This window comes from Passer domesticus, chromosome 1 (genome assembly GCF_036417665.1).
Source record: "Passer domesticus isolate bPasDom1 chromosome 1, bPasDom1.hap1, whole genome shotgun sequence".
Taxonomy (NCBI): domain Eukaryota; kingdom Metazoa; phylum Chordata; class Aves; order Passeriformes; family Passeridae; genus Passer; species Passer domesticus.
The window spans coordinates 129,495,229-129,518,805 of NC_087474.1; the positions used below are offsets into that span (position 1 = coordinate 129,495,229).

A 23,577-nucleotide genomic window follows, 5' to 3' on the forward strand; every position below is an offset into this window, starting at 1 on the left:
TTCAGTGAGTTAAAAAGTAAATGTAGTTTCAGTACAGCTCTAGTTATTACTGCATATACATAGCACACATATAAAATAAAAAATTGGTATCTGTGTCAAGAATGGTGTTGTTAACTAGCTCTATTTAGAAACTAATTGAAAGTAGAAGAAAATGTTTACATTAACCCTTACTCCAAATTCCATGCTCTTTTGAAAAAATCATTAGAAGATTTCCCCAGGGCCAAATTACCTCCCATGTTCTTACAGCAAAGTCTAAAAAAAAACTAAAAGCAAGTGCAACAAATTTATTCTATTACATAGCATCATTGTATTGCACTTTTGTTTTCTAAGATGTCTCAATCTCTGCTGCTCTGTCAGACTAAGAAGCAACTTTGAAGTCTGATATATTGATACTTGACACTAACTAGCCTGATAGAAAAGGAAAAATAAGAAGCTGACCACCAATACCAAGGTGTTCTATAAAGCATTCTGCCAATTTACAATGCTTACTTAAAAAGCAAGTTTCAAGGCTTGCAGAGTTTAACTTTATTATGGGATGTGCGATCATCCTGGTTTCTCCAAATTTACTACCTTTTCTCTCAGTTCTTTGGCTGTGTGGCTGGGGGAGTGGCTTGTGGATGTTGCACTCTGTGATCATGTTTCTAAAACTCATTGTCTTAACTTTTCATCTTCTATTCAAAAGTCATTGATACACATAGAGAAAGGGAATACCAGATGCCTTGTAGATCTAATGAGAGTTGCTTGAGGAGAGAGTCTTTGAGACTCTATAGTACTTGTCTTGCAGAGGGGAAGACTGAGCCTAAATTAAATTCAAGCCTCCAAAAGAATTCGGCTTGTTAGTTTTTCTGATACACATGAGCTATTTTGGAAAAACTCCTGTCACCTCTAGCCACACCTTAAAAAAAATTCATGTAAAGAAATCAATCTCACCTCTCCATGAAGATTTTCTGTTGACTGCATGACTTCCCAGTTGGATGGGTGATTCCTATGAAGCAGGAAGAGATTTGTGACAGGATGGAGTGGAAACCGGGGTATCCCTTGTTTATGTTGCCCTAAATCACTGCAAATACCATGTGATGGCGAGAGTTTCCTTTAACACTACAATCAGAAACTTTCAGAATTGTGTCTTTTCAGGGCTGTGACTGATAGACTGTTTAATTCACATAAAGCCAGCCTAGTTTAAGTAGCTCAGGTAAAAGTTCTAATTCAATACTTTAGACTAGTAGCTTAATGTAGGAACTTTTTTCTTCATTCTGTAGGACAATGCCGTGAAAGATTCCCGTTAAACCCAGATGAGCTGACGTGGGTGCACCTCTTGGTATTTTTTGTATTGCTGTAACAACCTGATGGGATATACAGCTGATGAGAGTTTTCTCAGAAAGCTCCTATCTTAATAGTGGTAAGCTTATAGCCATGTAAAAAAGGTGTTTGAAGATCATTCTGTAGCAGTCTACTTCCCAGTGAACAGGACAATTTGCATCACTGGTTCATCTATAGGAAGCTTCTATGGCTTCTCCTCTGTTTCCTAGTCTTTAAAAAGAATCTGGGGTTGCCAGATCTGTAGACTTGGTGTACCCACTCAGCCATGGGAATGAGATAGACAAGTTTGGGCTTCAAGTGTCCTTGCTTTTGGTGTCAGTAGTTTCCTGTATCATGAGCTTGTAGGTTATTTTATGTATTAACGTAGTTGCAGCTTGGAGCACCTAAGCTGGATGCTCATTATAGTTTGACTTGTTCTTCCCCTCCATTAGGCCTGTCTGTATATTTAGAGTTTGTAACACAATATATAAATATAGATATATTTACATCATAAAGACTTGTGCAGAAGACCTAAGTGCGGTGAGCTAATCAGGAACAATACCCTTTAGCTTCACAATGAATGCATAATTCAGCAGCAACCATTATTCTTAACATTCAAACACCATCATAATCTGTCCTAACTTTTGTGTATAGACAAGCCCTTATGAGTCTGGTCTTCAGGAGCAACTGGGGAAAATTCAGAGAGATCAGAACTCTGTAGTGAATGCACATAAAGGAGTAAGTTATGGGCCACTATGGTTCTAAAAGTGTGTGCCTGCTTAAGAACTTGGTGCATATAAAATCATTAACCTAACCTCTGAATTTGATTCCTAATTTTTCTTGTGTCTCTGGGTAGATAATTCTGCTTAATTTGATTCCTAATTCTTCTGTGTCTCTGTTCAACAAAAAGTGACAATCATAGTGCAAATGTTAATTGAGTAAGTATTTAACCTCAGGAGTTTGTTTCTCTCCATTAAAACCCGGGTTTTCCAAGTACAGAAGAACTGGGGCTCTGCTCAGCTTTCCATTACAGCCAAGTTCATAGCCCACAAACAGGAAATAAAACTATCACAGAGATGAGGTCTTCTAACAGTCCCTGAAACAGCGGATCAGGCAGAGTGGTTGATGAGGGCACCTATTTAAGTGTTACTTTGTTCTGAGGCTCCTAAGCCTATATTCCAGGTGTTTAGTCACACACCTTGCAATAAAAGGCTGGGGAGTCTAGGGACAGTATCCAACAAAGTTGGAAATGTAGTTACAGAAACCCCAGCCCCCTGGTATTCTAATTAGCCTGCCATGGTTTTTCCCTGACCATTAAATGCTGATGTATCTAGTGACAGAAAGTGTGGCTTTATAATGGCCTCAGTGAAATGAAGAAATTCATAGTAACTATTTAAACATAGCTTAAGTAGACAACCCAAATATTTAAAATAACTTTAGAAATAACATTCCAGCTTACATACTTATCTATCTGCTTAGTGCTGACAATACACAAACAATTCATTTCTTCCACAATTTTTTTTTAAAAAAGCTTTTGACCTAAATGATGAATGCTCAGAAGTCAGGATCAAGTGTTTGTGTGTGTTTGTGCCTAAGTTAAATTGGCAGGATGTTTGGTTCCCTCTTCTTAAGCATGGTAATTGTAGCAGTTAAGGAGCCACAATGTATTTGGAAAAGAAAAATCAAACCTTTAAACACATCCCTGTCTGTACAGGCTGACCAAACTGCCTTTAAAATGTTATCTATTCTGATGGAAAACATTTTAGCAAACAATGTGCCTGGGCTAGTGCCCATGGCACTGGAATGACGGGAGCTTTTCTCTCCTAATCCAATTATCAATAACAACTGCTGTGGCAGTAAGATATGGGGAATAGCTAATGCTGGAGCATTTGGAAGGCTAGTAGCTGTATGCAGGGACAGGTTCTTAGTGGGAAAGGAAGAATGGGGTGCTAAGATGGCTCTAGGGATCTCCCCTTTGTACCTGCTCTAGCAGCTCCTGTTGCAGGGTGTGTGCATGCACAGTGTCTGCTCGCGCTGACATCCAGCCCTCCCTTCCCATGGCAGCTGCAGGCAGCCACAGCCCTGAGCTCATCCATCCACCAGGGCTCCTCTACACACAGCCCTGCACAGGGGCTGTTCTGAAATAGCTGCACTTAAGTGTGCAGGGCTCTATGTGTGTGTGTGTGCTACCTTTGTATCTTGAAATAATCATAAACTGTTCCAGCCCAACTTAAACAAGGATACTCTGGAGTAAGAAGTTCTGTGCTCTGGGACTTGGGACTAGCCAGTGCCTTTGGAATGCCTGTCCCACTCCCTTTTCCATCAACTCTCACATCTAAACAAGCCCTCAGAAGATAATTACAAACTTTCATTCGGATGCAACCACTTAAGATACAGATAAGCAAAGTTTGCTTAAACTTGTTCTATTTTCTTAAAGGCAAGTGCATTTGGATCCACATTTAGGACAAACATTACTAAATACAAGTTAAGTCTCTACACAGATCAGTAGTTAATGGGCAAATGGAAGCATCCCACAGTAATTAAGGATGTTAGGTTATCCTGCCGTGCTGAGAGCCAGGAATATTGACCTCTGCACTGTTTTAAAAGAGCTTCTGCCTAGTTAAACCTTCAGCATGTAAGGTAAGGAGTTATATGTCAACAGTAGGATTGGAGCAGAGGGTGGAATTAAGGTTTCCCAAATATCTCCAAATTTAGCAAGTGTTAGTGCTCTTCTTTGTATTGGTGTCTTCAGAGGTCTCACCATCAGGTCTTGTCTTGTGGCTCCTATTAATTCACTATGGTAGCAGCAGTGGGAGCCCTCATGCAGATACAGCTCAGTGTCTCCTCAACACCTCTGCTTTCCCAGGGCTTGCCTGTGAACTGCAGTGCTTGAAATGCTGAGGGTTGCCAGCTTCTTGTCCAGCAAGTCCTCACCATGGTGGAAAATAAGCATGATGCAGATGGGACCAAGGCTTCCATTGGAGACATCATAGATTAGGACAGTCCAGCAAAAGTATTGACATGTGGATTTCCTCAGCTCTTGCATCCACAATCCAAACAACCTGATAAAAAATGCCAGCTTTTCTCTGCTTGTAGTGACTCTAAACAAAGATAATTTAACAATCGTCTTCTGTATTTTATTTTTGGATTACAGAAGTGACCACTTGTTCCGTTCTTTAAAATTTTTGACATTTAAAACTAACATATGACTCATGTAATACATCATCTGTTAACATGTGAAAAATAAGGTACTCCAGTAGTCCCAGGACTAACCTGGGAATTTTGGAGGAATACTAGAGTGGTTCTGAAAATCCAGGTTGTTCAAGCAGTCATGCAGTCTCTTCTACATCTTTATTTTGTGTCGCAAACTAGAAAAAAATGAAGCAATTAGAAGATATGTAATTGTTCTTACTAGATGGGATAACAAACTACATAACAACAGGCCTATGAAGAGTTTTTAAGCTTTGGGAGTATGTTTTGAAAATAATTTTAACTATATTTTAATATGGAATCCTTATTTATAGGCAGAGCACTTCTGAGCCACAGCTGCTGGTAGATGGTGTTTTCTCAAGGAAATAATTTATTTCTCCTTTGCTTGAAGGGAACAGCAATAACTTTCACCAAGTCCAGGCCAGGTTGGGGCTGGGACTGAGATGGGGACAAGGACCAGAAGATAATTTGTCCCCAAGTTCTTCATACCTGGAAAAGTGCTAACTTTTAGCTGAAATTAGTGGCTACAATAGACTTGGAGGTAATTATTCCCAGAGTCTCCAACAAGGAGATTTTACCTTTCTCTGTCTTTTTGGTATTATAAATATTTGCAGTCCCCTGTGGAGGTTTTCCTCTGAAGACCTAGAGCACCTAATAAGAGCAGTCAGGTCAGCCAAGGTAACCCCTTTTTACTGAAGGGACAAAATTGCACATGAAATTCCACAACCCTTGAGCTTGTGGGACCCAAGTTTCTTGTTTTCTAAAAAACCCTATATATTTTAATTTTTTCTCCTTCCCCCGATGCTTGAATGATCAGATGTGGAGATCCTGTCAGTGTTCCTGGGATTCACCTTGGGAAGTCAAGCCTTTGTTACTAAATATTTGGAAACGGACCTAAAATTATACTCTCACTGGGGACTCATAACACAATCTGCTGCCTTGAAAATTCTTACACGAAACAGCTTGTGGGACTGGGACGGCTGGGAAGCGGAGAAACTAATACGGCACTCTGGGCCAGAGGGAGCAAGGCAGAGCAAAAGCTAAAGCCCCACTGGGAAATTCATTAACCGCAGCTCCTACAGCTGCTGTAACTTCCTGCTCTGTCACTGTCTGGAGCTTTTCCTCGAGTCTCACTCCCTGAAGACAATTCCAGTGTCATGGTCAGGATTCTGAGCTTTCTCACCTGCTGAGGTGCTGCATCCTGGCCTCCTCTTCCTGCTGGGGCTGCCAGCTCTGGTCCCAGGGGGAACAGGAACCCAATTGCATGGGCAGCGCGAGAGTTCCCCATCTGTCGTGTCATTTTCACCAGGGGAAAGGGGAAGTTATTTACCATCATCTTTGTGATTTTGCTTCTCTCCCAGCCTACACTGGGAAGTTTCAAGTGCCCTCAACAAAGCCGGAGAGAGAGCTAACGCTTGCAGTCTGGCCCATGCATGGAGGTGATTTTTTGGGCCCAGCCTTCTAAGCTAGAGAAGCTGTCCCTCAAGCCTCTGTGATGCACTGCCTACCTAGAGCCCTATGAAGGAATCTTTAGTCCTGGAAAAGTCAAATGTAGACAAACAGCACATACCTACAGGGAGCTCCAGTGCCCATGGACAGTCATTTTCTGTCAAACACATTTGACTTCTTCCCAGGCAGGAGCTTGTTGCAATGCATCTCTATCAAACAGAAAGGCACCACACACGGGAGAATCTCACCCATTAAAGAGCACCAAGCAATGCATTGGTTGATGAAACTTGGTAACAAGTCCTTCCCAGCTTCTCTAGTACCCTGGTCTCTGAATGGCATGTCATGCCCAGTTGTACTATCAGCCATGTGAGGTGGTACCCTTGAGGAATGATTCCAGATCAAATTAAGTCTTTCCACATAGGAAATGTGGTTGAACTTCTTTCACCCCTCAAGGCTGTTAGGCCAGAACTGGCATTTGAAGCCATCCAGGCAGGGTCCCATTAAAATCAACAGGACTCGCTGGAGCTGGACACCTTCTCTGATGAAGCAGCCATTGCTTGTGTGCCAGCAGCAGAACTGACTGGAAGGATTTCTCTTGTGCTCTATAAATATCTATCTTCGCATTATGGCCTGGCAGCTGTCTGGACTAGATAAATTGTTGACTTTCCACCTGGTGTCCTATGAAGGGTTCCTACTGCTGTAGTGTCGTACAGCTTTGCCTCTCCTGTGTCAGTGCTGAATTCCCTGACTCATGGAAACCCAGCCATGAGTACTGGCTGCAGCTCCCCAGCTGAGCAGGAGAGCTGGTGAAGGACAACTAAGATGCAGAGGGAAAAAAAGCACAAAGGCTTGTAGACTCTCCTCAAACAGAGCAGTGTAGTAGCAGTACTGTGACATTAACTCACTGTCTACTGTTCCTTTGAGTGTTCCACTGATTTGTTCCAGCTACAGATTCCTGGCAAAAATTGTTATTTGTTCTCACACATTACTTAAAAAAAAATTATTTGCATTTTATCTTAACTACAGCATCATCCTTTTTTTTTTTTTTGTGCAAATCTTTCTTGCATGAGTACCTCTGCCTTCTTCCATAGACAGTCATACTGTGTTAGGTCAAACCACAGATTTTCAAACCAATCTGTCTTTGAGTTTGTAGCTTGACTCACTTGGACACCATTTAACTTCTAAATCTGCTTCACATGACAGATCTGTATATTTCTAAGCAGTGAGTGTGCTTGCAAAGAGCAGTAATTATTAGCAAGCACACATGCAAAGCAAACTGGCATTTGAAAACAAAGCTTGAGCACAGAGAAACAGAACTTTATAGCTGTCTACAATGCATGAAAAGCAGATCCAGCAAACAAATACCCCCCTAGTTCTTAAATCTGTGTTTTGAACTGACTTTCAACCAGGTGTTTCCACTTTAATTTGATCCCAGGCATTCCTAGAGGTGATGTAAGATCCAGATCCACAAGGTAATAATGAAGTCAAGAGTTGAAAAATTATCAAGGCCTAATCTGGCAATTTAGTCCCTTGTAAATCATTGTGGTTAGTTATTGCAGAGCCCTTCTTACCAACCAAGTTCTCTTGAGGGTTTGCATTAACTTCACCACCTGTTTGACTGTCAAAGAGATAAATTTCCTTGAAGGGAATCTTCCACTCCTGACTTTATTTATGTCAGGGGTGGGGGAAAGAGGATAGATTGACTGGGAAACTTCAGCGACAAGGGTCTCCATGTGCTGAATCAGGGACTGATGCAATTCACTTACTCTGTTTGATATTACACATAAGGTCCCAAAATGAAATGTAGAATTAAGAAGTTCATCTGGCCTCTTTGCTGGACTAAAAGCTCTAATGAAATATAAACAATTGATGCTTTTTCTTCTTTTTTATTTTTTTTTAACAATCAGATGCAAAAGCCAAAAGATCACATCAGTTATTCTGTAACCCAATACTTCATGCTTTTCAGAGCACCTGTGCATTCAACATCTCAGTAGCTAATACCCAAAAAGTCCATCAATGAGTATGAAAAAGATCTACTGGGAAATAAACAAACAGGATAATAAAAATAGATCAGTGGATCCTCAGCTAACTCTCTGGGTTGCAGGAGCAAACCACGAGTTAACTTGTAAGCTCTGACATGTGTTAATGAACTGAATAGCCTGTGTCTTGAATCAAAGATAAAGCAAAATACTTTCACGAGTTCAAGCTAGAGACTGTTACACAAAGTATAAGCTCAAATTGCTGCTCAGGCTTTTTTTTTTTTTTCCTTCTTTTAAGAAAGTCCTTTGAAACAACTGAAACTTGAGTGGACTAGTGGACTAGAAGTAAAGAATGAAAAAGATATTTTAGTTTTTAAATCTGTTATTTCCTCACAGAGTAGTTGCTTATGGCTTTATTTTCTAGAATTTCCTCTGTTTGAAATGGTGCAGTTTCTAGTTTGGGCTTTGTAGTGTGGGGTTTTGGGTATGGACACACACAGCTCTCATCTTTGCCTCCTTTCTTTCAGCATCCCCAGTCTGCATCCAGAATCCATGGCTTATTCTGTGTAAAATCTGCCCAGTGGCAAGCAGTTTGCTACTGCTCACAGCAGTTTTCCATACGTGCCTCATAAGTGACACTGTCTTAAACCCAGTCAGTTAATGCTGCCTCTGCTGAACGACAAGAAAACAGATTCCACTGCTTCCCTACCCCATCAGTGTTCCCAGCCATACAAAGCAACTAGTGTGAAAAAACCTTTTACCTGAATTTAGACAGTGTCACATTTCCTTGGCTCTTTAGGGGTGCTTTTTTTGTTACTCTGTACTCTTGGAGACTGCTGGCAGCAGTGGAAAGGAGGCTGTACATCCACTGGCGTGAGGGTAGAGAACTCCTTGTTCCTCCAGGCTGGTTTACCTGCCAAGGCAGTGAGAGCAACCAACAAGCTGCTCTTTATCAACAGGGTTTTTCAAAGATTTATGAGAATATGTAGGGTTGGGAGGGGGTGGAGGGACATCCTTTCAGCCACAGACAAGATCTGTATTGAGAGATGTAAACTACTCAATAGAGGTAAACCTGCAGAGCTCTGGAAGATGCCATGAATAAAGCTGGGAATAAAAATGCATCTGAGGAAACTGGAAAAAGTAAGTAAGATGATATAGAGTTTAGGGAATACTCAGGATGTGATTCAGAGATTTTTTTTTTCAGGGTGAGAATCCTACATGTTCTTTATGATCAGCTGTATTGTGGGCAATGCCAGGACTGTGGTCTTCAGCACTCTTTGTCCTGTTCTCCCCAGTGGGAATTGGGGGAGAGGGACAGAACTGAAGCTCTAAAACACAACTTTTCAGGGCACAGGAAATGTCTCCATGTAGATGAAAGCCTTTCTAGCTCACTGGAAACACAGTGTCAATTAAGCTGTTGTTGAAGGTATACTCTATATCCTGAATGCCCAGTGGCGTTTTTGAAAAGACTAATAAGTTTTAGGTCCCAAACCCCAACAGTCCACAGCCCAAAAGACTTCGGGCTGTTTACAAATCATTCACTGGGTCAAATCCATTACATTACTTTGATTATACTAATGTTACCCATTTTTTTTTGACCCAAATGTTAGCCAAATATGTGGAGCTGCAGGTGTTGCATAGGAAACAGAAGATGGAGTCAGCTGTCTCTCTGAGACAATCCTGTTTACTTACAAAAAAATTCAGAAACTGTCCTTTCTCTGGAGGTCTCAAGCTGCAGGTGACAGTCCTTTTGCTCCCTGTTTCACATTGCTGTCAGCCAGTGCTCTGTTTGGGATACTGCCTCTCCCCAGGCTTTTCTGAGAATCACATGTCTGGACAAATTTAGCAATGCAGGAACCACCCAGGCAACATAGGAAGTGGTATGACACTGTAGCTTGTTTTTGGGGAGTCTTGGAAATGCATTTTTAAACTGTCTTGTCACTGAGATAAAAATTAAAATATTGAATAAGCGACCAGAATTCAGCTGCTTTCCAGTCAAGTCCCAGAACATTCAGCTGTGGGGCCATGGTCCAGTCCATGCTGCCTCATTTGCTTCTGGCTCAGCTTCAGCTAAGGGAGGTTCTGAGGAGCTATGTGAGGGGAAAGGTCCTGTTGCAGACAGGGGGGCACAGCTTTGGGTAATGCTTCCTCCTTCAGTCAGAACATTTCAGGTTGGTTTCCTAGAAGAAAGACCTACTCCTTGTCAGGGACCCAGTTTTCTTCTTTCTGTTTTTGGCCTAAGGGCCAAATGAACATTCAAAGCAAGCTGGGATGGGACATCTTTATGCCCAAGGAAAAAAGTGGGTGGATGGAGGGATTTGCAGTTTTGATTCCTTGCTCTTTGCAAAAGTCAGACTTGTACGCCTTTTCTTTTTTGTGACTAGAGATCTTCCAATTTCCAAATGCAGAGCAGCTCAGGCAACCAGATGTGCACAACTCCCTGACAAATTGCTGACTGCAGCAGCAGATAAACAGTCAGGTCTGTGTGATCATAGGTTGTTCTATGTCCAGGCTGCTCAGCTCAAGTAAATGTGGGCTGGCTTTAAACTCTCATCTCCTGTCTTTAGCCCCTACATCCTTCCTTTGCCTTCATCAGCAAACTGGAATTAGCTGTATCCTCTACTGACTTGAGCAGGTGGCAGGTGAAGTGCGTGGGAGACTTGTTGATAGACAGTGTATTTGTGTGTGTAAAAAATAATCACCTGATCTACAGCCAGTTTCTCTACACTGTGATGTGCCAGCTTTCAGTGAGAACCACACTTTCAGAGGAGAGCTGGGAGATTACTGTGGCTTTTGTGGGCCAAAAGCTTAGGAGACACATGATAAAACAGGGTAAGAGGGATGAGAGGCTGGGATGTGACGATCACTCTGGATGACTGGCCTTAACTGGCCGAGGTGCCAGTGACCCAGGAGGACACAGAGGGCAGAGGGATCTGATAAGGGCAAGTGCCAGAGTGAATGTGCATTGACCCTAAGGAGAAGCCATGTCCTTGGACCTAAGTGTAAGAAAAGTGAACAGACTTGTGCAAGCAATTTATTCTGGCATTTCTCAACTGTTGAGTCCTTGGATTGTTTAATTACAGTATCTTTCACTCTGTTGATAGGAAGATATAAAATATACACATGCTTAAGATATAGTAAAATAAAAAAAAATACCCCAGCACTTTAAAAATAACATTGGTCTTATAGAAAACTAGTTAATATTTTCCCAATCCATCTTTCTAACTGTTATCTTTCTGAGAAATGAGCAAGAAACTCTGTAAAAGATAAAGCTGAAAAAGAAAGAGCCAATGTAACCAGAGTTGTACAGAAATTTGGGGTTAAATCCCACTGGCTATTTTTAAAATATAACCCTATAGGGAGAAGATTTTGTGTGTTCAAAGGTATGAATTAAGACCATGTGAGACCAAACTCTGAATTTCCTGGCTCATGTCAGCCTAAACCATTATAAAAAAGTGTGTACAGAGGTGTGGGCACTTACAGTTCATGCCTTTCGGCTATCTGGGATACGCTTTCGTGTTATTCATATATGAAATTTAACAAAGAACTTGGAAGAATAGAGCCTGAAGACGTAAATCTTCAATTATAATTTGAATACACACACTTAGTTAGGAGAAAACAGCCAAATCAACCAGTAATTTTCCAAGCATGTGAGTTTAAGATGATTTACTGGCACTTGGGTGTGCGCACATGTACACACACAGAGAGTTGCTTGCATCCAGCTGTACAAGAAATCTCGGAAAATATCCCAGCCTGCTTTACAGAATTACGGTAAGAAGAATGTGACACCCTTTGCCATTATGTTTGCTGCCAGTGATTCAGGCGGGGGTGGAGGGGGAAGGGGAAAGCTTTTGGCAGAACAGCTCAGGGTCCCCCTACACTTGAACTTTGAATAAGCAGTGACTGTATCTTCAGGAGAACTGTGGGTGTTAGAGCAGGACAGTGAGATAGAAAGAGAGTAAAAATACCTCAGCAGGGGTTTTCCTTCTGCTTTATGGAAAATGATGCAAACCCATTTGTGAGTTCCTTGTAATGGGAGTGAGAAGGGACACAGGATTATTTTTTTTTTGATTAAGGCAGACAGTGGTCATCATTCTTAGTCACAGCTATCTCACAGCGGCTGAGCAGCTCCTCTGTCTTCACCTGGCTTCATTGCTCATCCAGTGTCCTGGGAGACTATTCCCAACCAGATTTGAGAGGGCTGTTTGGATGAGAGGAGCTTTTAGAAACAAAGTCTACTTCCTTGTGATTAATCCCTTTCTGATTTCTGAATTCTGGAGCCATCTCCAGCCAAAAGTGTGGCTCATTCTGCATCTACTGATACTGCATCCATCTATCTATCTATCTATCTATCTATCTATCTATCTATCTGATTTGCTGATTTGTCTTTGCCCTAGAGGAACAGCTCAAGAAATGTTTAGAGAGAGTTGTAGCCTTTCCCATCATCTTCACATATGCAGGACTAGCTGAAAGTGAGGGTTAAAGGGCAACACTGTCCTGGTACAATTTCAGGATCCCAACCTTTGCTGAATCTGTGGGGCTGGGAGACTAAACCCAGCCCTCCTGGGGCTTTGCTGGGGCAGAGTTCCCTGCCCATCCCCACAGTGAGGGGCTTCACTGCAGCTGGACTCCTCAGCCGTGTTTTCCCCCAGACAGGCTCCTGGGAGGAGGTGCTGAGCAGCAAAACCCCATCCTGCACTGGCCTCCATCTGTGATTGGGTCACTGAGAGTGCTCTGCTATTGCAGTCCATGGAGTGTTTGAAAGGAGGGTTGAGGAACCCCAGTGTGAAAGAAGAAACATTCATGACATAAAAAACAGAAAAAAAGCTGCTTCACAGACTACAGCCTGTGAGAAATGAAGGCTTCCTAATGAAAAAAACATAAATGCAATTACCTGGGCACGTCCAGGTACACCTTGTTTAGACAAACAGCACCCACTGGGTCTTTCTGTTCTTCCTGAACTTAACTCAAAATATAAACTGATTTTCCACAGAGACTTTGTTAAAGATATGGGCACTTCAGGTGTATGTATCTCATGTGTTATGACTAAAATCCACATTAGATCAGCTTATATAGCAAGCTGAAGTATTTCCTCTGCCTTTAATGGTTATTTGAGACCCACAGCTAGTATCTAAGAGCTTCCTGACTGTTTATAATTAAACTGTATCCCTGAAAATATTACTAAATCCTATCAAATTCTTCTCATATTTCCTTCCAAATCAACTCTACCCTTATGAGCTGAGAATTACGTATTATGCCTCATGGCAGGTTTTCAAATAACATACCAGAACTGTGTTTGCCACTTGCTAGCCCTAGTAAATTTGATATTTACTCTGTCATCAGCTAAAGTGTGTTGGGCTCCTGTTGTGTGACTTTGGGGATTTGGTGGGGTTTCTATAAAACACAGGCCAGCTGCAACAGTGAAGGCAGTTCACTTTAATAAGCTAATAAATACATTTAATGACCCTCATTATGTCTCACAGTGATATCTGGTATTAAAGTGCAAGTGTTAGCCCGAGAAGAATGTAAAATAGAAAGTCCCCTGCTGAAATGGTGAAGTCTGCTTGTGTGCATGTGTGTATACATAAACACACACACATATGCATATAAACCCACTGGAAGGTTCCTAGGGAAGATTGCTATGGCATTTATTTTTCATTAATTCTTGAGAGATTTCAGCTGTCTTTGCAGATTGAAAGAAGAAAATATTTTAAGCTCTAGGAGAGTAGGGTAGATTGGAGTCTTAGGATAGACCTGCCCTAAAGGAAGGTAAGTGCTTGCTGGCCAGCAGACACACTGCATGCAGGCTGTGCCACCAGGGCATCTTGTGCTTCCTACTGGGCTGAGGGAGGAGGGCCTGAAATCCCCACAACTTTGAATTGCAGTGGTAAAATTGGTCACCAAATCTGCACTGGGTGTGTGCATCAAAAGGCTCCCCTTGGGGCTGACAGACTGGAAAATAAACCAGTTACCTTCATTTACACAAGCTGGAGATAACACCAGCAGTGCAGGCACTGAGTCTCCTCCACCCTGTGGAGCTGTTGGCTTGCTGGGCACTGCCCTAAAAGGACGCCACAGATAATCCCCCAGGCCAACATCCTGGGGTGATCCTCCAGCCACCTGTGGGACTGTTCTGCCATGGTGTGAGAGAAGGGGACACCCTAAGGAGCACGGAGAAACTGGAGGTCCATGTATCTGCTTCCTTGCCCAGTATTTGCAGCAAAAAAAGCCAAGGAGGAGCTATGACAGTGAAGAAGGGGAAAAGCCTGTGTGTGCCTGCACACTGTATGGTGAACACCACGGAGAACACAGCACCAGCAGGTGCCCAAGACAGCTGAAATGAATCTCCTCCAGGGCTGGAACTGGCCAAGTCAAAACAGCACAGCCTCAGGAAGGACACCATTATCCCCAGACGATGTCTCCCCTGCTCAGACTGCTGTGGACTCAAGCACAGCACCAAGACTGCTGTTACAAGGGCAGGGAGATTTGGCACTTCAGGCTAAATGGAGTCTATAAGGGGGCTTTAAAAAATCCACTCCTTGATCAGGTTCATAAAGTTGGATGGACAAAATGAAAGGGAGATGCTATATGGGGAAAACATTTGAAGTAATTAAATAAAAAATGAACAATTTTTTATTTCAAAACAAATCTTCTGGTAATGTATTCAGCATTGGGTTTATGAATCAAAATATGCCAATCACTAGATCATCTGTACCCAAGTGGCAGCATGTGCTCTAGGCATAGACATATCTTTTTTATGTACAGTACAGATAAACTCATGAATTAACAGGCTAGAATGAATTGGAGCACCACATAAAGTAGAGGAGAGAGGCTTGAGTTTTTTCTATTGTCACCAGAAAAGCAAGATTATCTTAGAATTCCAAATATGTCCAATCTTTATTTTTAGTTAATATGTTAATCCGCTTAGCAAAATCTCCCTCTCTTGCAATGCCCCTCTGCTTTCCTGCTTGTGGGAGAGAAAATGATCTTGATTATGAAAGAATCCACTCACGCCTTGTTTTTGGTCATTTTTCCATAAACACAGAAACTTTTCTGTGTCAGTCAGGCAAAGTACTTGCACTGTGATTTTCCAAGCCAGACCATGTTCCTGCACACTGTAAGCGGATGGGAGGGAGCTCTGAGTGTGTGCCCACATGAGCTCTCTGCTCTGGGCCCTTTGCAGAGAAATGCCATGGAGAACTCTCTGTTCCTTCTCTCTCCATGCACAGCCAGTGCTTTCACCCCACAGGGGCCCCAGATAACTGTCCAGCCTCAGCCAAGCCCTCTTCTGGGGGCAGGGTGCATCTAATCATGATTACAATTTCCCTGGCTGCTGGGAACATGGGTGCTCACATCAGATATGCCTTGTGGGATTCTCTGATAGTGGCAAGTACAACAAGCCACATTTTTGCTTTGATCAACGACTCTCATCAGGAACAAACTGATGAATGATAGCTTTTGGAAAGAGATTTTGTAGCAGGTCAGGAGGATGTAGGACAGGCTGTAAAGCACTGGACCACAGAGTTTCGGGGACAAAGGAACTGTTTGAACAACAGGCTGCAAGCAGGGAGAGTCAGAGATGAGGCTGGGACCTGCAAAACAAGCTGGTCAAACAGCGGCAGAAAGATTGTTCTCCTCAGAGTTCACTAACACTGTTAGTCACCAAGAAAATATTGGAAAATGTAAATTATGGATGAACTTCTCCCAGACTAGAAAGCTAAGCTGACTCTCAGAGCATCTGAACAGGACATGGCAACAGTATACAACTGCTCTGAATTCAGCCACCCATGTTCAGTGACACGGCCTGAGTTTTTCTGTCCTCAGGGAGAGTTGAGGGTTAGAGTTGACTATCTCCAACCAGCACTGCTGTGTTTTCCTTTGCATCACCACAGAACAGTGTGGCCATGTGTTGTGACTCATCATAGGAGATTCCATGCTCTTTTTCCTAGAAACCCTGCAGCAAGAGAAGCTGTGAGAAGCACAAGCCATGGAGGATCACAGCCCCTGAAGGCACAGAGGAAGAGACCAATCTTACGATAATAGTTTAAATCTCAGGTTCGTGGGGTTTGAAGTGAGTTTTGAAGTGGAGTTTGAAGTGAGCATTGTGAGCCTCACAATGGCAGTAGGCTCACCAGCCCTGCTGCTTGCTCCCATGGTGGACTCTTCTATAGATGGACATGGATATTACAGGTATTGCCATTTCCTTGCAGCAAGGCTGGTACAGAGGCTGCTCTTTGGCAGGCTGTCAGGTGACACGCCAGGACACAAACCTTGGAAATAAGAGCAGCTGGGGAGCCACACCTCCCTGGTAGATTTTTCCTGTCACAAGTTACCAGGTCACATTCCAAAGTCTTCCAGGCTGCTCAACAACACTGTCAATCCCCAACTGCTTTAGAGAGTTCCACACCACAAATCAGGAGAGCCTTGGAGACTTCTACAGCCCCAGGGGCCATGTGCAGCAAAATGATAAAAGCTGGCCATGTCTGCTGGAAGTGACAGGATCTATGCAGAGCATTTCCTTCGTGCACCACAAGAGGTTCACTTGCATTTTCCTGCAGGGAAATGTGCTCCCAGGGAGTGTCCGGGGGAATGCAACTTGCCTCCGAAGGAGAGGGCTGCATTTAAAGAGTTCTGGGTGATCTGCACTGCACAAGGGCACTGGCACAGCCTGTTGCATCCTGAGAAGGAGCAGTCATGCCCTGGTGAACCCACCTGGGCTGGGGTGGCCTGCCAGTGCCTTTTGGTAGGAGACTCACGAGCAGGCCTCATATTCCAAAGAAACCTGGAGGGCTTTCCACTGTTCTGTGAGTTCATGGGAAAGTGTCATACCTTTGTTTTTTGAATAAATTTTCTTGTTTCGTATTGTGATGATGTCAGTCCAGAAGTTTGAATCTCTGCCTGGCTCCTGCAGTCCTCATTAGCTTTGCTTTGGCAATAGCTGTACATTTGCTTTAACAAAAACAGACAACTCTTGCTGTGGCACTTCCTAGTGTTTTGGAACCAAAAGGTGCTTTTACAAGCACTTTGCAAGACAGAAGTCCTGCACCTGCCAAGGGAGAGAGAAGGGAGCTGAGCAGGCAGCTGGCTGGACAGGCAGGCAGAACAGGAAGCAAAAATGGTGCATTTCCATTTAGCATTTCAAAATTTTCAACACAAATTTGCTTCCATATATCATGTTCTCATCAGAAAGAGAAAAACATTTAACTAGAAAACCTTTAGCTACCTGTGGTGGCAGGGATGGTGCCACTATCTGGGACATAGGAAAACAAAAGGGAATTTTTCCCCTGTCCTGAATCAACTCTGAAAGAAGCTCTTGCAGATCATCAGGAGGAGGCCTTGCAGCTCCATTCACAGTCCCTAAATTGCCTCTTCTGGATGTACTATGTGCTGCACCACTGGTAGTGTTTTGGCTTGAGCTGTTAAAATGATGTGTCTGGTATTTCTGTTGACTAAGAACAGAAGAAGAAAAGAGCTTTTCATTTCCTCTGCTCACAGTGCCTTTCCCAGTTTTATTCATCTTGATAACCTCAGCCATTCTCTGCTCCCAGTTTGAAAGGGCTGGGTGAGTCTGGTTGAAAGCAGACTTTTTTCCACAGAAACAAAGGGCTCCACCACATCCTTGTGGTGACAAGAACATTCAGACTGAGGGTACGTCAAGAGATGGCAGCCCATCCTTTCAATTAAAAAGAAAGAGTTATTTAATTTCTTTGTATCCTTTAAAAATGCCTGCTGAGGTGACACAGGCACAAAGCAGACTCAGCCTACACAACCCTGAATGACAAGCCCCCATGTTGGATAGACAGTGAAAACTTCCTGCTCAGTGAAACCCAGATTATTTCCCAGAAGCACCTCCAGAAAGAAAACTGAATGTTGTGCCAGACAGGAAAATCAAGGTATGTGATTTATCTGTGTCTGGCCTGCCTCTCCCGTGCTCTTACCCCACCTTCATTCTTCCTTGTATGCTTTCTGTCTTAGGCTTGTAAGCTCAAGGTGTTGAGGGAGGAGAAGGCTGGCTGAACTTTCATTTCCTGCAAGGTTTCCTGTATGATGTAACAATGAGAGTGGGAGCAGCAAACAGCTCCTCAAGCATTAACTGTGTCAGGATGTTTGAGATTGTGTGAAGCAAACGGTACTCAGAGGCTCGAAGCAAAGTTTTTCTCCATCGGTAAGTTTAATCATTAGGGGATTATTTTTTAAAAAGTTTTTCTTCTCCTCAGCTCTCGTTGGAATTTGAAGGTTAAGAAGGGGCAAAACAAGCTGAAAGGAAATGTCCCCTCTCTTCAAGTTTATTATTGAAAGTGGCCAGATGTCATTTGTTTGTGACTAGAAAAGGGAAGTTATATTACAGAATGTGACACGTCAAACCCCATGGTAAAAACAAAAGCAAAAATGGAAAAGTATTCAGCTGTTCTCATTTACATTTGTGATCCACAGCCTGAGGCCCTTTGACATGGATGCAAGAACTGAATTTTGTCACTCTTGTGTACACTGTGAGTGTTGTCTGTCCTGTATGATCGATTGGGAGTGTATGAGATGAATCCAGAGTCATCTGGACTGGTGGGTGGTACTTTAGTGGAGGACATGGACTACACAAACTGGCTTCAAGTAATATAGCATTAAGGGTTTTTTCTTTCCCAGTCCCAGCTGGAATACCCTCTTGTACTTGGACTAAGACCTGTGAGTTGTTGCCTTGTGTGGAATATGAGATCTGCTAAGAAAACCATTGTAAAGTTCTTCAGCAATGAACTAATTATTCTGGCACTTGATTCGAAGCAATAATGGGAGTGGAGGAGGTAGAAACACCCTAGCTTGTAGCTATCCTACTAACTTTGATGAAGAGGCACCAGACAAAACATTTGTTACCATCAATTCCTGGATTCATATGAGCATTAAGGATCTTCTGCCACAGTCAAAGAATGAGAAGGTTTATACTACCCTGTAGCGCTTACAGCAGCAAGGCTTCAACATGCCCACTTGAAATAACTCAGGCTGCTTTTGTTTTTCAAGGAACATGAAAGAGATAAACTCACTAGCAAGTTTATGGGTTACAGCAGAAATTATACAGATGGCATGACATCAGATTCAGGTTCCCTACACCCAACCTGTTGTTAAGAACTTCTCCAGTGAGAGAATATCCTGGAATAAAAGACACATTCACTCTACAAGTATGATTCACCCTACCTTCTCCATAAGTCTTCACAACAGCCAGATAATTTCTATGCCATGAATAGCCAAAGAACATGAACAAGAGGTGAGACCAGGAATTCCTGTCCCATTGACTTCCAAGCATGAGCAGAATGTTCTAGACACATCAATAAGTGTTAGCTACACCCTGAAAAACAAATAAAAATCTCTGTGCTGTCACTCGGATTGTCTGCAAAGTGCTCTCCAGGAGGATTTCTTTTACCAGCCGGGATTTATTACTCTTCAGTAATTAGATCTTGGATCTAGGAGATACTCAATTGGAAAGCAGTTTAAAAGTGCTCAAGGTTTTTTGAGCAATATAATGGAAAAAATAAAACAATAGTACCAATAAATGCTCCCAGGCACCAAAATGTGTTTATGTTTCTCCACTGTTGCTAGGGTTCCTGGCATATTTCAAGCTAATGCTAAGTAAAATTCTCCCAAAATTTTCCCTGCCTGTGTCAGGAGATGGCACAAGCCATGGGTTAGATCCATAGGTAGAATGACTCTGCCTGTCCCGTGCTTTGGTGGCAAGAAGGCTCAGGAATATGGATGGAGCTAGAACATGCCTCTAGGTCTCATGGTTGGCAGAGTTTGAGATACCAGCATAGCTGCAGCTACTGGGACACAAAAAGAGAAAATATTTTTGCTCATCTACTCCTACTTCATTAGTCATATTCCCAGCACGTTTTGGAAGACTACAGGAGACTTACCAGGAAACTACTGGAGAGAAACTTCACACTTTTCTGGGAGAAAAAACAAGTAAGGAGGTCAAAAAACATGCTCAAGTACTCAACAGAGAAGATAGCTTGTCTGCCATGGGTAAATTTTACTCTGAGCATGAAGGTCCTCAGGAGTGCTTTTTCAGGTGCCATCACAGAGAAGCCGCTAGCTGTGTTCCAGGCCGTGTGGAAGCAGAAGCATTCAGCTTGTATTTGTGTATCGCCTGAAGATGTTTGGGTTTTGATTATTGCTAGTGACACCTGTGCCACAGGATAAGACCACTCCTGCTTCAATTAACTCTCCATAAAGAAAACTACCTGAAAGAAGAAAGGAGGGCTTAGAAAGTCACCTACTGGCTACTTTTCTGGTCATATTGTTATCAAGAAATCTTGTCAGGATCTTATGAGGATATCTGTCAAATCATCCTGAGTAGCAAGATAAGAAAGGGTTGATAAGCCACTGGCAAAGGGATATACACCAGTATTTGCAAACTGAATAATGGGGTGTCCTTTCAGAAAGAAACTGTTGCTGGTTCTCAATGACATCTGCAAAACAGAGGTGAAGGAACTGGGTGCCCATCTCAGGATCAGGTGAAAATGCTTCCTGGGCTAGAGGAGCAAGTCACGCTCCTTACCATATCCATATATGATTTTCCAGACACTGCAATGAGAACGAAGAGTCACTCAAAGAGCTGCACAAACTGATTACCTGTGTAATCAGTATTACCTACTCACAGAAATCAGAGTTCTATGGACAACCAGTATGGATGCCAACTACACTGTTTTTCATTAGACTTAAACTAGGGTGGAATCATGCAAAGCCTCTGGAACATCACACCACCTGTTAGTTACACTGAGGACTGTTACAGCCTCTGTGAGATACAACTATTGGCTCTGTCTCATGTGTGTCAGCATTATCCAACCCAGCTGGTTGAAATATTCTGGATTGCTTCACAGATCTGGTACAGATAGCCTGTCTCTGAGTCAGTGAACTGCCAGGTCAGAGTGAAAATATGCTTTTCCTCTGTGCTGTCTTTCTTCACTAGTAATAGCCTAATTTCCTTGGAATTTGACGTATACAGATTATGAGTGATTTTGTGCATTTTAATCTGATCAGTTGCTTACAGTAACTGATCATTCCTCAAACTGAAGAAATTAAGGTATTTCACAAGGGAAGTCAAATTCTTAAGTCTTCCCTTTAGACTGCACAAGGTATAGGAATAAACTGTTGCCTTAAATGTGCAGTCAAAAAAAAATATGAGTGGTGACCCTGACATAAATCAGAGCAGACTTGATTTAGTCTGAGCACTGAAAGAGTTTGTAGGGTTTTTTCCATTTTCCATGCAGCCTAAGGTCAGACTGTCCCAGCTGCAGATAATGCAGAACTGTACTGTAAGTGAGGGGTAAGGTCTCAATAAGCTCATTTGACTTATTTTTCTATAATAGCTGTACCAAACGAGTGGCTGACACAGGACTCCACAGGGCATCATGCAGCAGGCAATCTGCAGGACCAGGTCCAATTGCAGTCCAGAGTTCAGTGCCCCTTCCAAGGGTGATTTGTGCCTAGATGGAGCAAATCTTTGATATGCTATGTGGAGCAGTCATCAGTCTTCAGGCCAGGACAAAACTGAAAGGTGAATGAAGTGAGTGAGAGGAAGTCATTTAAATTGAAAAGAGGATCTCAGAGATTTGTGTTCCTGGCATATTCCTATACTCAGTGGGGCTTTCCAGCCCAAATTAACAATGGACCAATTTATACGTGCTCAGTGGATTTGGGCCCACAGACCAAGCTCAGCCAGAGGATTCCAAGAACATTCCTTGCGGAGCAGTGTTTGCCCTGGAACTGGATGCTGTCCTTCCAGAAATATACCAGATAAAGAAGCAGCTGCTAGAAAGCAGGCAGAAAGCTGGCTTCCCTGAACCCTGTACATACTGCCCTGTGCTAATATCCATGAGGAAAGGGGGATTCTGATCTGGGTCATGGGTTTAGTAAACAGTAAGGACACATAATGAGTTTATGCTGCAAAGTAAGGAAGACTGACACAAAATGGGTGAAATGTCAACCGTGGGGTAAAACACAGTGATACAAAAAAGTGCTATGAGTACAAGGCTGGACATGGCAGAAGCAGCATCACTGGAATCTTCTATCACACTGCATGAAAATGGAAATGAGAACCAAGTCTATCAGTGAAGAGCACTTGAGATTGAATCACAGAAGACAGGAAAGGCATATGTCTGTGCTGATCCAGGTCAAACATAAGTAATGGTAAGATTGTGGAACAGAAGGTCCAAACCTGGAGCAGCCTGTAAGCCTCCTCTAACAGAACGAGTGATGAGGGAGTGTGGGCTCATCCACGCAGCAGTTTTGAAAATGGGACAAAGTGGCATCGTAGTGCAGTCAGTGCTTGGCTATTTGTGTAACAGGGCCGTGGGAGAGGAGCAGCACAAAGTGGATTCAGAAGGACTCCTGCAGTGATGCTTGGTGGGTGCATGGAGCCAGCCCAACTCCTGTGCCGGTGCAATTGTGTCAATTGGGCCAGGGCCCACTTGCATGTCTGTGTAGGGGTCTCCATGCTGTCATCTCCTTCAGCCTGGGGACACTTGGCCTAGCCCAGACGGTAGCCAGCTCAGACTCAGCAGGATATATCTGCTCAGGATCCTTACTACCCAAAAACAGCTAAGCCATTTTCCAGCCCAGGCTGACTGTGACATCCACAGTGGCCTCCTGCTGTCGGTAATTTGCAATTGTCCATCAAATATGGAGAAGACCCGAGTGAAGTGGTTCTTAGTACAGCTTGATGATTATGAGTGAACTGAATATATGTTGATGTCCCAAAAGGTGATTGCACAAGAATTAGGATGATTATTGCTTGGAGACCTCTACATGCCAGTTGTAAAGTCAGTTGGGATTTAGAGCAGGTCTCACTCATATTTAATTTCTTAAAGAGCACACAGCTATTAAGTTCAAGATACTGAAGCATCAGCCATGAATACGCATATACCTGAGGAAGTTGTGATGTAGCTGTGACAAGGTTGTATCCTGATGAACTTAAATATATGTCACGTAGCTGCCAATCACAGCTGGGTCAGACAGGTCCTGGCTGCTGGAAGTGACAGTTCAGGCTTGTCGTGTCCCCTTTTCTGAAGCATAATGCAAGCTGCTTCACTGGATGGTGGATTAGTCTTGAAGACCTCCATTACCTCTAGATTTTAGAAACAGGTTCTAGAGCTCTACGAGACCTTATTCTCCTTAGCACATCTACAGCACATCAAACTATTGTATTAAACATTTGCAATGATAATCAGTTCATGGGAAACTGCTTCTAGTATTTGAACTTGTCATTCTCTAAATATAAAATCACTTAGGGTGATGGCCAGGAAGAAATTATTGTTTCACAATGATCAGAGCATGAAAAGGTACAAGATGGGTTTGCTTAGATAATTTCTAAATAAACATTCAGATGAGAGAAGACATGAAACATGACCCATGATGATGAATTACATGCACAATTTATAATGCAAAATATGTTGCCTCTTTGACTTAAAAAGCTGTGTGCAGTGTTGAGAAACACTGAAGTTCAATTTGTTCATGCTGAATAAGGTGGGGCTCCAACTTCCCTGAAGTAATTTGGAAATCCCTACCCCTTCTTTTCATGATCTTTAATGCAACATGTCTGTAGACTTGAAACACTTCCTAACCCAGCCTTTCTGGCCTGTAGGTTAACTGAAAAGAA

The 23,577-nt window shown here is 42.8% G+C and overlaps 2 long non-coding RNA genes across 2 annotated transcripts; one reads left to right on the forward strand and one right to left on the reverse strand.

Annotated features, from left to right (window-relative positions):
* Positions 1 to 14,361: 14,361 nt before the first annotated feature.
* Positions 14,362 to 17,951, reverse strand: LOC135280970 (uncharacterized). The gene is made up of 3 exons (XR_010347774.1): positions 17,881 to 17,951; positions 16,767 to 17,386; positions 14,362 to 14,901 (listed from the first exon to the last, which is right to left on the reverse strand). It is a non-coding gene; the product is annotated as an uncharacterized LOC135280970 (long non-coding RNA).
* LOC135280961 (uncharacterized) lies at positions 15,849 to 18,710 on the forward strand. The gene is made up of 4 exons (XR_010347761.1): positions 15,849 to 16,127; positions 17,534 to 17,830; positions 17,913 to 18,102; positions 18,576 to 18,710. It is a non-coding gene; the product is annotated as an uncharacterized LOC135280961 (long non-coding RNA).
* The last annotated feature ends 4,867 nt before the right edge of the window (positions 18,711 to 23,577 follow it).